Raw genomic sequence first — 16871 nt, 5'->3', positions numbered from 1 at the left:
TATGAAAGGACCAGTCCCTGAAGCATACATGCCTCTCTCTACACACCACCAGGATAACTGTGTGTGTGGTTGTGTCTTTGCAGCTGCTTTTGGCCTTTCTCCATTGTTTTCTTCTTTTCTTTCTCTCTCTTTCTCCCTCTTTTTTTTTTTTTTAACAGTCATATGTTATCTTCCAGAAAGAGCACCTGACTAGTGATGATGTACAATCACTCTGGGAGCTGGCTGAGGAGGCATGGTGCCCTTCTGACTTTCCAGACAACAGCAGTTGCTATGTGGCTTCCTTTGCTTTGTTCCTTCAGGAGACCAGCTGGTATTTACAGCATTTTCTCTAAGCAAGGCATCATCCCTGAGATATGCTCACGTAAGACCGCTTCAGGGAATTCCAGCTGGGAGGTGAGAGTAAAGGATTTTATCATTTAAAAAAACCCAAAACATCACACCACAAAAAAACCCACAAAACCCCAAAGAAATCCTGGAGGAGATGCTGTTTCCTTCCAAGTGATTCTGTGAGGTAGGGACTGTAAGAGAAGTGGGGAAGCAAGAGTTTTACCAGTTCCAATACAATCCCATTTTTTTCAGGAAGATATTAAAAAAGTCCATTTCAATGCAAACCATTTTGGGGAAGGGTGCAGGCTGGAGCCTGTTCAAACATTCACCTGGTTTCCACTTTCCCAGCCTAAACAGTGAAAAAAAGGTTAGAGAAGGGCACAAAGCAGCCTGGTTCTTAGTCCAGGCAGAAAGGAAGGCAAACTTGGTGTAAATCAAGAGTAGCACAATTTAGATGCTTCTGTTAAGTTTGTTTGTTGGGGGTTTTTTTAACCTCAAAGATATAAAATGGATGTAATTGAGCTGGCTAGGACTTTGGGGACACTGGTGTGGCTGGGCTGGGATCACAAAACAGTCTGTAACTTACTTGAAGAGACACATTTGTTTCCCTAGGGTACAACAGTGAGGAAAGAGAAGGGACCTTCTCCTGGTTCTCCCAGTTCTGCCCTCGGTGTGTGCTGAAGGCACACTCAGTGCCGCAGATGGGTGAGCCCAGCTAAGTGTTAAACTTGACTTAGTCTAAGTGGGGGGGGGGGGGGGGGGGGGGGAGTTAAATGCTTTTTTATTTTCTCTAAGGATGTGGTAGAACTAAGCCAAAAGTGTGTATTTGTACTGCTTTGCCTAAGGCAGCATAAGCACCTTCTGTGGTGAATCACTAGGTCCCCAAAGCTTTTGCTCCTCCTAAATGAATGCCAAGTATCCTGGAGAAATGCTGCCAGGTACAAGGACACTGTGACACTGCTCGGCTAATGCATCATGGGTGTCCGTGGCTGAGGGTCTGCAGGATTCTGCCCCAAGCTCCCTAGGATGATGACGTTTGGCATCTAATCCCCAGTGTCTGACTTTTCACTGTGCTCCAATTTACCTCAGTTTTTCTGCCTAGTGCTATTTGCTAAACTTCCAAAAAGTATTTTCCCAATCTGTTGCCCAGTATCTCTCAGGAAGCTGGTGACAGCAGTTCCTCACTGTTCAGGGGCCAGCATGAGTGGGATGTTGGCAGGCAGGTGCACAGGATAGCTTTGGAGATGAAGGAAGATAGAGGTGGACAGAAGATTGCTGCCACCATGATGCTATGGACAAGTCACACACGGCAAGGTTTGGAAACAAAGCTTCTGTGAGATGGAGATAAGGGGGGCAGGGGCAAACCCACTTAGATAAATCTGAGGCTTCCTTGCAGCTACAGCAGCCATGTTAACATGCACTAGATGAAGACCAGGCTCAACTGTTTTGATGTTAATTGCCTGGCTACTTTAATTGGATATAGGCTTCTAAGTCCTAAAGTCAGCTGTGTGACAAGACAAACTGATATTTACCTCTTATCTCCTTTATCTTGGCTTGTCCAGTGCTGCCTAGTCAGTACATATGTTCTCATGCATTAGAATTGTCCACAGAACTGATGGACTTTTTTACAAGAGGAACGAGTAACATTTTACATCTGAAGTGACTGTTCGGACTCCGATTTGAGGCAAAGCTACTCTGGCCTGAGTTCAGTTTCTGCTCCAGGCAATGCCTCCAAGGCACCGATAACCATCTCCAGCAACCAGATAATAATCACTGAGCTGCAGGGCTACTCATCGGCAGTGCAATGACTGCACTTGGATACCCAATGGCCTCTGACGATGTGACACTCGCATCACTCATGCACGTAGTCAGCGTCCCTCTGGACTTAATGAAGGACACAGTGGTCTCATGCTGTAACAACACATGGAGCTGGAGTATCAGTTACCACAAAGCAGTGTTTTGAGCTGGGAGGTTATGAGCATGGCTGAGGACAAGGTAGCTTTCTAAGATGAGTCTTGGCACACCTGGCTTCCTGCTGCAGTCTGTGCCCCTTGGCATGCGGAGGGATGCAGGGCTGCTGAGTCCAACTTCTGTCTTTCTCCTCCCTTTCTCCTTTGGCTCTTTGCTATCCAAGATGACATAGGATAGGAACACCATGGGGGGCAGAAAACACCCCCACTGCTTCTAAGCGCTGCACTGCCCCATGAGCTAATTTGATTAGGTGGAGCACGAGGTTTGTAGCCAGGCCCAGCAAGCCACCGGCAGCCAGGAGCAGCAGGCTGCATGGTGCAGAGCCAGCGTGTGGTTCCAGGCTAGGGCTGGCCATGCACTTGTACCAATATACTGACACACCCAGCCTGGCTCCACTGGGGTATCTCTGAGCCTGCGGAGCAAATTCCTGCTAATGTGGCTGCAGGTTATCTTGCAGTCACCCGTGTTACAACCAGCAAGACATTGTCTCAGCCTCCTTATCTCAGCTTCTGGCAGGGTTTTGTATTGAGAGAACTCAGGCTCTGTCCCTCCCCCCCCCCCCCCCCCCCCCGCCCCCCGTTACAGCTTCAATGATGTAAAAGCAGAGGAAGAAAGACATGAATTATTCTGCATTAAGGACTGCAGGGTCTTTCTCTAAAGAAAGTGGGGGAGGATCCCTCAGTACGGTGTAGCCTCATACCACAAGCTTTGCTGTCAGGTTCCCCCACTGGGAGGGAGGCCCTGAGGCTAAGAGTCTCCCTGCTGCTCCACGGCCCCATGGACAACTGGACAGTGGTGCAGTCCACCATGCGCCCATCAGCCAAGCCTGACATGTGGGGACAGGGGCAAGAGGCTGGCCACTGCCTTGCAAAGGGGTTTCCCGGACAGGCGTGCACTTGGAGGGCTGCTGCTGCAAGACACCTCTGACTACAGCTCTCCTCCCTCCTTGCAAGATGATTCCCGTCAGTGAGGACCACCCCTGTGTGCTGCGCCTAGAAGCAGGTTCATCTCCATCAAATGGCCACAAACCTGTCCTCACACTTAGTACATCGGACAGAAAGGAAGCTGGGAGACCTGGACTATTGCATATAAAGAGGCACTACCACAGGCCCGAGTTTATCCTCAGTTACATGGATGTAAATAACGTGATCAGATGCAAGCAAAGGTACCTGGTTTTAGCTACTGCCAGAGTGAGAAGGACACTGCATGCGGTACAGAGCTACCAAGGGAAGCTACAGTGAAATCAGCCACCTCTTCGAGCCATTTACCACATCATGAGGCAAGATGAATCAATAATATATATCGAGCTGGGAAAGTTAATCTGCATCTAGAGCATCATAACAAATTAAAAGGAAATAAAATCACTACAATTCCACTGGCTCTCATTACTATCACAGTGGAGAGTAATTAAAATCCATGGGCCAAATTCAACGCTGGAAGAACTCTCCTGAAGCCAGAGGCACTGCTTTTTACAAGGGCATTGCTTTTTCCAGATGCTGTGTGTTTCAAACAGCAGCAGGAATGGCAAAATGGGCAGAGAGGATAGGGCAGGGTACAAGGGGAACCTATTTAGGAGCCAGGCATTCTGCTTCTTGCTCTTCCTCACCTGGAGTCATGCTGCCTGCCTGCTGCTTTGGTGCTGACGGGACTGAATCTCAAACGCTCCAGGCATTTGTATGTGGATCCTACCCTAATTACAATGCGTTCCCAAACCAATACACAACTGCCATTCATCAGCCCTTGCTAACACCCCTGTCCTGCCTCTTCCCTGCTCCACTGCCTTACCCTTCTCCCTCTGATCTCCTCTCTCCTCCCCACTCCTCAGCATAGCCACCCCTGCTACACCCTCTCTTCCTTGCTACAGAAACTCCTTTCCCTACCAGAGAGCAGCCTCTGCTATCCGGTTGCCTGACAAGGCTCTCAACCCATCTTTCTGTGCTTTGCTATAAACTCCTCGTCCTTTGGCCCTCCCACATCCCTGAAGAAGCAGCTGAAGGAGGACTATCACTTGCCCCCAAAGCCATAGCCACTTGCACTCCCATTACAGCTTTGGTCCAGCCCCACATGAATTATGAGCTGGAGCTGTGCTATGAAGCAGGGATTCAACTTGAAGCAGCATCCGCTGCACACACCTTGGTACCCTGCCCCTCTGTGAGGCCCCACTGCCCCACGTAGGTCTGCCTCAGCTCAGTCCAGCAGCTGATTCCCATTGAGCGGAAGGAGAACGTGGGATGCACAGAAAGCACATCCCTCATCACCGCACACAGCACTGTATCCAACTAGTCAGCACTGCAGCAGGAGGTGACAGCACAGCCACCACACAGGCACCCAGAGAGGCAGCCGATGGTGACACCAGCTGCTGACAGCCAGCAAAACTGGGGATGTGAATGCCCATGTTTGGTTCACAGGGCTCAGGGGCTGGAAACAGCCATTAAAGGAGAGAGGCACTGGACAGAAGAAATCAGTTTGGGGAAGTCCTATAGCCCATGTCTAGCAAAAGGTTACATCTCAGCATTCTTGTCCAGCCTTCAAGTTTATGAACCTCTTATCTCCCATTACCATACCCTGTGCACAGCTTCTACCTATGGAAGCTGTGCTGACATCAGCAGGATTACGCAGCTGCTAAATTCTGTGTGTGGCAAACCCCAGTCTGCACACATATGTTACTGCTGAGGACTTGTACACATGGACACATTTACTATGCAATAATTATGATAATCTACAGAGATAATCCAAAGTGGATTGTTAATGCTATTTTACAAATTGATGTAGTGTGGTCCTGCAGGTCCATGCAGTCCTGCATGGACTGAGAGTTGTATTTCCAGACATACCATGATCTTGTTCACTGGAATGGTGGACATCTCACTTGACCTAGCTTTGCCTCAGTATGTGTTTCAAAAGTTCCGTCACTCTGCTAACACATATCCACCTCTCTAACCACATTCAGATCCACCCATGAACAGCACAAAAGCCTCATTTTTAAAAGTGTTCAGCACCTATATTCATAGCCATATTATCACAGAATGTGCTACATCATTTCACCAAAAATAAGTGCTTGCGTCTTTCAAAACAATTCAGCAGGGACTGCAGAGACCCTCTGGAAATCTGCCCCTTAAATAAGTACCTATCTAGGGGCCAACCTCCCTCATTTCTCTAATTTCCATCTGAAAATAGCAGACCATCTCTCCTGGTTCAAAAAGCCAGGACTTCTCTGCTAGGACACCTTTTTAGCTAGCCCACTGAAAATGAGCAGCATGAGCTTCTGCTGCATCATGCAAGCAGGTGCATTCACCTTGGCTACTGTGGGAGGGAAAGGCTGGGTCTTATTCTGGGAGGAAAGCAGAAGGCATGACCAGGTAAGGGGAAGTGTTTCTTCCACAGATCCTAAAAAGGGAAAGTATGTCTAAATTTTTCTCTTCATGGTGGGCTAGGAACATTATTTTTAATGATATACTACTTAGCATATATATATTATCTGCCTTTCCTATTACAACAACTTTGAGTTGATTTGTATAACATTTAGACATTCTCAAAGGGATTACTCTTTACGGCAGTGTTAGCTTGAGGCGTAACTGGAGTTTGACTGAATATGACTACTCAAAAAGGACTGCTTTGACACAGTCTTTATACAAGATGTCACATAAAGGTAAAAGCATGGCTCCTAATGCAATAAGGAAATAAAGTTGTGGACTCTCATCCCTCTGGACAGGCCAGAGGGAGTAGGGAGCTTCTTCCCATGGAGGTCAAAAGCCATCCTGTACAAAAAAATCCAAGCTATGCACTAATGCATACTGCACTGTCGTAAGCATGGAGGGGACGGCTGACATGACTGGGGGCTGTTCCAGTGCCTGCGGTTGCTTCTGGACTGGGCTAGCGCTATTTTATGGATTTACTTGATGCTACTGCTATAATGAAGAAAAGCCTGAGGAGTGTGCTCAGAGCCGGAATAAAAAGTGTTGCAGAGTTACTGCTGTACTGTTTGCGTGTGACCAGAATTGATGCAGTGCTGTGTAGACGAGCAATGACTGTGTCCCTTGGGGACGTGGCTATATGGCAACCAGGTAGGACAGAACCTGGAATAAAGGGCAGAAGATCCTCCCTGAAAGACGCGACTGGCTGTGTATTAGCAGACCTGATTCTCAGAGCCAGGAATGGGATGTCAGCTCTTCCCATACCTGCTGGAAGGTGTCCTGAGACTCAAGTGGCAGATCAAACAAGCAAGCTATGCACCTTAATCTTAAAAAGCTGATGAGCTCAGGGGCTGTTTATCAGTAAGGAAGGCTTCCATGGCCTACTCCTTCCTCTTTCAAAAACAGATTTTCTTTTTCTTTCTTTTTTCCTCCTGTGACTTTGGCTGATGTTTGTTCTCAATGATACTGAGCTTTCAGAGAAGCTGAACTAATGACTTGTGAGGTCCCCCCCTGCAGGTACGGCTTCTGCAAGCATAAAGCACCAATTTCCAAAACCATGTCTAGCCCTTAAACTAGGAAGAGGACTGCCGCATTGGGGCTCACAGACAGGTTATCTTGCGTTGTGGAAACCTGAACCCTGATTGTCCACAGAGAAGAGAGCTGTTGCAACAGCTGTGGTAAAAAATGGGGCACATCAGTGCAAAACAGTTAAGTACCACAAACCAGGACTCCTGAGAGAGTGCTCTCAGATCTTCTTGTAATTGAGAGATCTCAGTTCAGTTCAGGTCTGAGGTTTTTCCAGGTTAAACTACCACAGCACAGATTAGCAGTGAAACTGTATTGATCCTTTATGAGAAGCAGTTACCTCCCTGGCTCTTGAAAGGCACTTTCTTGAAAGGGGTCTTTCAAGAGGGACCTCCTCCTGAAAGAGGTTGCTTCTGTCTACTCTTAGAAGCAGGCTAGAAGGATCAGCCACACCACCATGAGTGACAGGAGTACTTCAGCACAGAGCTGATCGATATCCCCAGGCACCAATGTCCTGTTAGTCCAGAGGGCTCAGCTTCAATCCAGTACCAGCCATGGCTGGTGCTAATTCTGCTCCAGTCAAATCGTGAACCACTGCTTTGCCTCTAGGCCTCTCTGCAGGGTGAGTTTATTGAGCGAGGTGTCTGAGATGCAAAGATCCTTAAGATGAGCAAGGACTTGATTAGAGGGAATGGTAGGCGAGTTGTCCTTGAGACAAGCTACGAAGCCTGCAGATAAATCTCTCACAGCAGCTCGGACTGGCTGTGACACTAGGAACTAATGTGTATCACTTCTGTGCTAGGTCTGAATGGAGCTGTCTCTCCTCAGTGTCTGAGAGTTTTTAACTCCCTTCTTCCTGGGGGAAAAACACTGCATGAAAAGTTCAGCTGTGCGTACTCCGAGTCTTGTGAATCACTCGCTTGTGGTCAAAGCCACTGTCATCTTTCAGTCACTAACTGGCTTCCTAAACATGCCTGCAGAAACAGTCAGATCGCTGTGTTGCAAACAAATTAGTTTTGACAGGACACTGCCAGCACTGCTCCCAGACGCTGGGGAAGCCACAAGATGGGCTGCAGAGTGTCTGACTGGAGCAGCTCTTGCACTGCATCCACAGCTAGTGCAATGTCTGGCTGCTTCTGCCAGCACTGACAAAGAACCAAGCATGTAAACTCCCACTAGCATCTGCTGAAGCTTCATATCCCAAAGGAAAAATGGATTTTTGCTTACATGTATCTTTAAGCATTTCAGCAGCAGAGAAGGCAAGGGCGTAGACACTCTCTCTAGCTAAAAACACAAAGCCATGGTTTTTCTTTATAAGAAAAAATTTACTGCTGCTCCTTGACTTCCTGCTAGGACAGGAGATGGAGAAGGATTTCGAAGGCTTTAGTTCCTTTAGTTCCTCCCTGGAAAGAAGTCTTTAGGACAGGTACGGTTTAATTCCCGATCAGGTGATTTCTAGAAGGTGAGGGGACTGTCTCAAACCCAGGTTCCAAAAGGTCTGCAGAGAGCCCCAAGTTGTTCCTGGCCCTGAGTTGTTACGTGGCAAAATGAGTATCAGCAGACAGTGAAGAATTTTTTTTTTCTTTTTCCCCTTGTGCTTCACCTTGAAGCAGCTGTTAGCAAAGCCAGAAAACTCCTCTGCCCCTCAGTGTATTTAATACAGCCTTGGCAAAGGGACTGCAGCCTGTCATCTCATGAATATGGGAATTGCCTAATTCTCCAGCTATTCTTATTACCTCAGCCTGAGGGTCCCAGCTTTCCATAACTAATTCCTGAAATCACAGACTTTCCACTGTCCTTGAGCAGCAAGTCGCTGCTCCTCATATAACTGATGCTGGTGTCTGCTGTGGTGACACAGGTTTTCCCACGGCCCTCCCTGAGCAAGGATGGCACTGTGGACAAGGCTACTGACCGAAGCACTCCTGTGCAGTTCCCGGAGCTACTCACCCTTTGTTGCTGTAACTTACAGCAGGGTGTTTTGAAAATAACAAATGCTGCATGGCACTTTGCAGTGGCTCAGGACTGGCTGAACAGCTCTGAAGCCTGGGCAGCGGGCTGGCAGCAGTAACGCAATCTACCCCTGGCAGCAGAGGAGAACCCTCACCCTGTTCCTACAAGCCACAGAGCTCCCTGCCTCCTTCCGTGTCCTACCTCGTCTGTGACTCTCACGAAGTCTAGGGATTTGCAGTGTCTCCCACCTGTGGCCTCATCTTCCCCTCCTTGTCACGTATGTTCTACCTTCCCTCCCTGTGCCCATGCACTTGTTTTCTGTTCCTTCATTACTTTTCCTAATATCATTGATCCTGCCAGCCCTGCCCATCCTCCCAAGACTCAGAGCTAAAGCTGTTCCTGTGCTGGAAGGTGATAATGGCTGCCAGGAACCAGCTGTTAGGGCTGCTGCAAACTGCAAAGCAGCTGGAACCTGAGGCTGAGCTAATTATGAAGCAGGGACTGCGAAACTTGTGGGAATTCTGGCCAGAGGTACCTAGCTTATTCCCAGAGACAAATGGGCACATCCTTTGAATGTCAGCAGGTGACATGTGAGCAGGAAAGTCACTAAGATATGAACAGCTTCACAATCCTGGCTAGAGTGCTGCATGTGATGCCTCCTGTCCTGGTTTCGGCTGGGATAGAGTTAATTTTCTTTCTAGTAGCTGGTATAGTGCTGTGTTTTGGATTTAGGATGAGAATAATGTTGATAACACACCGATGTTTTAGTTGTTGCTAAGTAGTGCTTACACTAGTCAAGGACTTTTCAGCTTCCCCTGCTCTGCCAGGTGCACAAGAAGCTGGGAGGGGGCACAGCCAAACTGGCCAAAGGGCTATTCCATACTATATGCTGTCATGCCCAGTATATAAGCTGGGGGGAGCTGGCCAGGGGGCAGCAATCACTGCTTGGGGATGGGCTGGGCGTCAGTCGGTGGGTAGTGAGCAGTTGCATCACTTTTTTTTTTCCTCTTGGGTTTTGTTCCTCTCTCTCTCTCTCGTTGTTTTCCTTGTCATGACAATTTATTATCATTATTATTATTATTATTTTATTTCAATTATTAAACTGTTCTTATCTCAACCCACAAGTTTTCTTACTTTTGCTCTACAGATTCTCTCCCCCATCCCATCGGAGGGGGAGGGTGAGCAAGCAGCTGTGTGGTGCTTGGTTGCCGACTGGGGCTAAACCACAACACCTCCTCATCTTGCAAACACCCACGACTGCTGCTGCCAAGCTGCTCTGGACAAGGAGAACGTGTTCATGCACTGCAGTGGCAGCTGAGGAAATCTTAATGCTGGTTTCAAGGGCTAGATTCCTGCAGAGCACAGGCAGGTAAGAGCTCTTCTCAGAGGCCAAGGAGTAGCTGCAGTAGCACAGCCTACTGAGTCAGGATCATGGCAAGGTGGAAAAAACCCATAAATTCTTCCTGTTCTTTTGTGATACAGGATTTTTTCCCTAGAGTTTGCCAAAAGGGTAACTGCATCAATGGTAAATAAAAACGATTATGTCTTCTAGTTAATTTCTTCATGGTTCAAAACTGGCCCATACAGAAGCCACAGAAGGAATCACCTTGGAAGTCCATGGTTTTGCAATCAGAACCTCCCTTTCAATTAGTCATATTACAGGGCTGTAAATACAATAATTCCATCAATACTACAGAATAGTCATGCTGCCTTTGTATTAACATAAACGAGTGCTAATGTGCCATAGAGCTAATCTGATATGACAGTAATTGGCTGATGCCCAGCCATGGAGGCCCTGGAGCTACGCTTGCTCTCTCTTCTCTAAAAGAACTGTCCTCTGAAACACTGGAAAGGAAACAAACTGTGATACTATGTCTTGCCTGCCAGCAGTGAACGATGCTTCTTGCAACTGCAGCACCAAGGTGTTGGGGGGGGGGACTGTTTGTTTTGGGGGGGGAGTGTATTTAAAGTGGACCTTGATCTCCTACAAACTTAAGAAATCAGGATTTCCAGAACACCTTGTAAGACCAGATCAGCCCTGGCAAGCACACAATGAATATTAAACCCAGAAAAGCCATAAAAGCATTCAATCTGCTCCTTTCCCTTCCCTCTGTGACTACTGGGAGCTGTACATCATCACCTAGTCTGCAGTAGGCTTTTCTTACACAGATGAAGCTTAAGAAGCTTAAAACTTTGTAAATGCTTTGGGGCTACCGTTGTTGTCTTGTGCAGTGCTCTACAGACAGGGCAGCAAGACTTAAATCTGAGACTGCAGCTGGGGTTCTCTGGTTAAAGGCCTTAAAGGAGATCAACATAAGCAATGCCTAAGCATGGGAACCAGATCTCAAACACAGCCCATCTCCTGTCTGGGCCATGACAGCAAGCGGACAGACTCAAAAACAGGCTAGGATCAGCAGCCTTCTGGATTACAGTCACAACAGGAACCACTTATTTTACTTTTGGAAATAGGCCCTTCAAAGAGAGTCTTAGCGAGGAGAGACCCTCTCTCTTTTGTGAGGGAGGCTGTCAAAGAAGTCATAGCAGATATCTAGGCTTTCTGTATTTGGCTCATCAGCTCTGTGCATATTTTGCTGTCTGGCTGTACGATGCCTTGCCTAATGTACCCTCAGCCATGATGGAGCTCTTGGGTTGTACCCCAGTACAAACCAAAGAACAATCAGAGTCTTGTTTTAATCAGAAACCATTCTTCTCAATAGTATGGCACTAAAGGCACATAATTCTTGGCAATATGAAAGAGCAGTATCTCAAAATCCCAAAGCATACATGGCCTGTCAGTGCCCAAAACAGCTCCTGGAGCAGCCAGTGAAATTAAGAGAGAATTTCGTTAGAGGAGGTGAGGAAGAACACCCTAAACAGAGGATTTAGGATCTGTGAGATGGTGGCTTAGGTTCTGGATTTGACTTACATCTTTATAGGTCTCTGATCTGCTCCTCCATCTGTAAAATGGGATCAATAAAACCTCCCCGACTTGCAGCAGGGCTCCCAGTCTTAATTGATGTCTGTGAAGCATTTTGAGAGCCATGAATGAAAGAAACCATTACCGAGCCCTCAGGCCTTACTATAATACCAACAAACAATGCAGAGTTGTTTATAACGCTTTTCAGTGCCACAATGACTAGGAAATGAGGGAAGGCAAAAGTGTAGATGCACCCAGCGCTGCTTCGCTGCAGTGTAAATAAAAATGGTAGGAGCAGGTTTTATAGATTTCCCTCTGGGAAATTCTGTCGTAGCTACTGTTTTCAATAATGCAGTAAAACTTCTACCTCTATGGATTCAAACAGATGCCCTTGCTAATAACTCAGGTATCAAAACCTATTATGAATTTGGGAAAATGCATCGTGGAGTTGAAAACCTTATAAATCACATGGAAACGAATTAAGAAATTACTCACTTGCACCCCGCAGATTTAAAGAGCTAGGTGCTGCTCAGCCACCCCTTACAACAATTACACTCAGGCTAACACCGTGCAAGCACACAGTATTCCACCGTGCATAGGACAAAAGCCCCTAAGCCTCTAAAAGGCTCTAAGCTGCCAATTTACCAAGTTGCCTCTGCGGCTGCTGTTTTAGGACCCGGAGAGGAAAGCCGGGGGGCTCGTCCGAAGCCCTGCGCGGCGAGGGCAGCAGTCCGCAGCCCGGGCGAGCAATTTGCCCGGAGCAGAGCGTTTCAGCCCGCTTTTCTGCGCCAACAGGAGCCATCGCTAAGCGCTGCGAGCGAGGAGCTAGCAAATGCAGGGGGTGGGGGGCATGCGGGTCCCCCAGCAACGAGCAGGTGTCAGCCGGGAAAGGTGGGAAGGGTTTGGGAAGCGTGTGTGTCCCCCCCGCTCCCGCCGCGCTCCCCGGGCTGGGCGCGCAGCTAGCGGTTGTACCCGAAGGGCCCCGCCGGGACAGGCACAAGGACCTGGGGAACGAGACCCAACGAGCAAATAAATACTTAAAAGGCTGCGCCCGGTTCCGCTCCGTCTGCCGCCCCGAGAGAGCGGCAGAGGCAGGGAGGCCACCGCCAGCCCCGCAGCCCTCCCCGGCGCGCAGCCATTTGCCTTTGTTGCAGCCCCGCGCCCGCAAGGTGCGGCGCCGGGCCGGGGCCGGGGCCGGGGCTGAGGCTATAAGGCTGGAGCCCGCGCCCCGGGTCGCTCTCCCCTGAGGAGAACGGCCCTCGCAGCGCGGCGGAGGGGAGACGTCCTGCAGCAGCGGCTGCCGAGAGGGACCCGCCCGCCGCCCGCACCTACCTACCTGCCGAGCCCGCCCGGGACGCGTCGCCTCCCGCCTTTGTTGTGCACGCCCCGGCAGCGCCGAGCCGCCGCCGCCGCCCGTCCGCCCCCTCTGCGCCCGCCGAGCCGCAGCCAGGCCCCGGCTTAGCCCGTCGCCACGGCAACGGCGGGCGCGCGGCGGCGCGTGCGGCGCGGGTGGGGTAGCGGCGGCCGCGCAACGGCCGCGGGGCCCCGCCCGCCGCGCGCCCGGCGGGGGGGGGGGCGGTGAGGGGAGGCGCGCGGCGGCTGAGGGGACGGGGCTGGGTGGCCCCGCGGGGCGTGCGGCGGGTGGCGGAGGAGCCGGGCCCTCGGCCGCGGCTGTAGGGGAGCCTGTCTCTGGGGAGGGCTTGGTGAGCGCTTGCGCTGCTGGAAGGGGAGAGAGAGGGTGGCGGCACCGCGGCGGCCCCTGCGGGCAGGGCCGGCGGCTCCCCGACCCGCCGCGGCCCGGACGGAGGGCAGCAGGGGGCGGGCGGCGGCTGGGCTCGGCAGCCACCTCCCCCTCTCCCCAGCCCTGCTCTCCTCCTTGTCTAGCGTGCCCGGCAGTTCCCGAGACACCAGCGAGGAAGCTGGGGTTTGGGTTAGCTCCCGGCTTCCTCTTACGGTGCTTGGGATCCCTCATTGCCCATATCCAGTAGATTTCCTTTAGGTTGACCGCCTCGGAAGTCCCTAATACCTGGTCACAGATTGCACGTTCTTTTGTCCTGAAGCAAGCATGGCTCTGGTGACTTCCGTGACTACCTTCCTGTATCAACCTTCACAGGCCTTTAGACATGACGGGTGGTCTCTCTCGAACCAGTGGAGCTGCTCAGAGAATAAAGCCAAGGCAATGGCAATGCCTCTCTTTTTCCCTGTTTCTGAGCACAGAAGTGAGTTATATCCTGCATTTGCAACTATTTTAATTCACCATTCATTTTAGGGGTAGCAGTGCCAGCTTGAACACCTCTCCCCTTTCAGACAGTAAGGACTTGGCAAACTTAATGGTTGCTTTACTTGTTTCTAGGATTAAGAGTCGCAGTTCACTGGCTCTGTCACATAATGCCGGATTGAGCTGGGTCTTGTTATCCATCTTGTATGTGTGTATGTTCATCTTGTTCCAAACAGGCAGGTTCTGAATTTGTGAGATACGTTAAACAAAGTTTCCCTGATCGGAATTGCTCGCTTTCATGGGTTTTATTAAGTGATCAAGTATAGGTAAAGACATTGTTTCTGTTTGAGGACGTAATTAAACAGAGAAGAACTAAATTCTGTGGAGAAAAGCTGAATTTGGAGAGAAATAAATGGCATGGTGACCCTGAGCTCTTTCTGTGTGTTCAACATATGGTTATACAAATGTTTGTTCTTTCTGAGGCCTGTCAAACTCCCACTTCACCTTAGTAGAAAGGGATTTCAGTGGCACTGGGCTCACACAGCGTCCTCCACTGAAGGCTCTTGAAACTAATTACAAATGCAATGTACGAAACCTCCTCAGTAAGCCTCATCTGGGAGAGGAAAAGACAGAGGCAGAGACAGACTGTGCTCAAGGTCACAGGGGTGTTCTCCAGCACAGCTGGGAAAAACTGCCAGAGCTGCGGTGTCCTGACCTTGGTCCTCACCTGCCAGACTCGGCCCTTCTGTCCTGAGAAGGCAGCCGGAGCAAACCCAGCCCTGCCCTTGGGGAGGGCAGGGGAGAGGGGACGGGAGGCACCCGTCCTTTGGTTCCCCTCGGTACATCTGGGCGCGTGTATCGCTCATGTAGTAAACGATCTCTTTAATAAAGAGTTCTTCACCGTACACAGGGATGCCTGGAGGATGACCTGGTGTTACTGTGCTATAAAGAAGGACGATAAGGAGAACTTGGAGACCGTTTGCGATGATTTTTACAGCTCCCGCTGCAAAGAGCTGCCTCCTTTTCTCATGCATGCTAATTTATAAATAGCCCCGATTCCGCTACTTGGAGAAAGCTTTCATTTCTCCTTGTACTTGATGTATGTGGCACTCTGCAGTGGAGAGCAGATGTTTTTACCAGATTCTGCTCCCATGGAAATCAGCAGTAGAAGACTCGGAGGCGAGAGGTGAAATAGTATCGGGGTGATCTCCTGTCCTCAGCTCAGAGCTCCTCTTACAGCCAGTCTGAAAGGCCAGGAGATGCCCTTGGACGTAGTCTCAAGCGCATGCTTGTGTCTCTGCTGGAGATGAGCATCCTGTTGTTTGCAGAGCCCAGTTACAGCTAAAGCTGGAAAAAAAAAGTATCTGTCTGCATAAACAGGAATTTTCCTCAATTGCAGGAGCCAGCAGAGGACACTGCTTTGTCTCTGGCTCTGAAAGGGCTGAGTGACATTTTTTTTGTTCCTTTTGCTGCCTCCTTCCTGCTCCATGACTCTGGTGGCACCTTCAGCAGCAGATTGGTCGCTATACCTTCTTTTTTATCCATATCCGTCAGAGGATTTTGTTTTCCAGATTGTTTGCTGCTGCTGAAGCTGTAGCGATAACACTCTCGAATAGCTTTACTTAAGGGAGGGAAGAAACAAAACCACATGACAAATCGGTCCAATTTATCACGGCAACAGAAACCTGCAATTCAGCTAAATCGCCCCCACAGGCCAGCTTAGACAGCGTCAATATTTAATGACCTGAGCGCTGCTGCCTTCGCAGCTCCGGCTTCACCTCTGCCCCTCCTCATGTCACAGTGTGCCCCCCTGGTTTGTCACTCCACCCGTGGGGGAGGGCACCCCCACGCTGCCTCGGGGGCGAGCAGCATCTGTCTTCAGGCTGCTGGGGCAGGCCGGCTCGCTATCCAAAGTGGCACAGCCCAGACCTGGGCACGACCAAATTCTGCCCCATTTCTTACTTGGCTGGACCACCTGTGCTGCATGTTTATGCCTGAGTAACAGCTCCCAGCTTTCTGGGCATGCCTGTGGTCTGTGGCAAGCAGACAAGCAGGAGCAGGACTGGACCCATCTCAGCTCCCAGCCTCTCCTACAGACTTTTTTTTGGGTGATCATATAACCCAGACAGGACTGTTCACCTGGTAGCAGGCTGGAGGTGGCTTCTGTTCAGCTGCCTACATCTGTCCCATTACTCAGGCAGTATTTTATCCCAGAAGGAGCTGCAGTGAAATCAATCGCCAGCAACATGTCCTGCGTGTGGTGCAGGAGGACCTGAAAAGAGGATGAGCCAAGCTGTGCCAAATCCCTCCCACCCGTGAGCAAAGGGGGACAGCAGGGAAGCTCAGGGGTCTCTTTTGGTGGGCCCAGGCTCCAAGCTGGCCACAGCAAGTGGCATCTGAGAGCATCTCCCCGCTCCGCCCCAGCATGCTGCAGTGGCTCCTCTCTGGCTCGCTCTGCCTGGGACAATAACAGGAACAAGTGGCAGGTTAGGTTATATATGGCCATAGGCATGTTCCCTCATGGCTCTCTTGCCTTGGTTTCCCTGGTCTGTAAAATGGAGATGACTGGGATCTCCTGGTGACAAGCACAAAGTAAAGAAGAGGCATTTTTATTTATCAGGGCAGGGGTGGGGAGGGGGAATTTGCGCTGCTGGGCTGGTAATAAACAACCCAGTGACTTGAAATCCTCCAGCAAGACTGCACCTTCCACCAGGCTCTCCGTTCACTTAAAAAACCCCATTATCCAGCAAATCGCGTATTCCAAAGGGGGAGTTCATTATCCACTCCAATGGCAGTGAGTGGCAGAGGCCATTACAATAAATGGCTTTTTGGTAAGATGGCTCTATAATTCACTCGGTATTTAACACTGGCCAGGGGGGCTCATCTCTTTACATCACATACATTAAGCAATGCACCTTTGTGAACATCCCCCTGCGCTAAAGAGCTGTTATAATGAGGGTGATTAGGAATGAACATAACAGCAGAGGCTGCTGTCCCAAAATAGTTTGGGCCAGTGGCTGCACGGCAGAGGGGACTGTGATGTGCGCAGAGG

At 49.9% G+C, this 16871-nt stretch overlaps 1 protein-coding gene across 2 annotated transcripts in view; it reads right to left on the bottom strand.

Annotated features, from left to right (window-relative positions):
* Positions 1–13107, bottom strand: part of LOC140657701 (uncharacterized) — a 49049-nt gene extending 35942 nt beyond the window's left edge. Inside the window, exon 1 of one of the 2 annotated variants that reach the window (XM_072875073.1) lies at positions 12938–13107. The gene's annotated coding sequence lies outside the window, so the exon portion shown is untranslated. The remainder of the gene's footprint in view (positions 1–12937) is intronic. The other variant, XM_072875071.1, reaches the window with a different exon arrangement.
* Between the last annotated feature and the right edge of the window lie 3764 nt (positions 13108–16871).

The sequence above is a fragment of the Ciconia boyciana genome, chromosome 10, assembly GCF_034638445.1.
Source record: "Ciconia boyciana chromosome 10, ASM3463844v1, whole genome shotgun sequence".
NCBI lineage: Eukaryota > Metazoa > Chordata > Aves > Ciconiiformes > Ciconiidae > Ciconia > Ciconia boyciana.
This window is presented reverse-complemented; position numbering and strand designations above follow the sequence as displayed.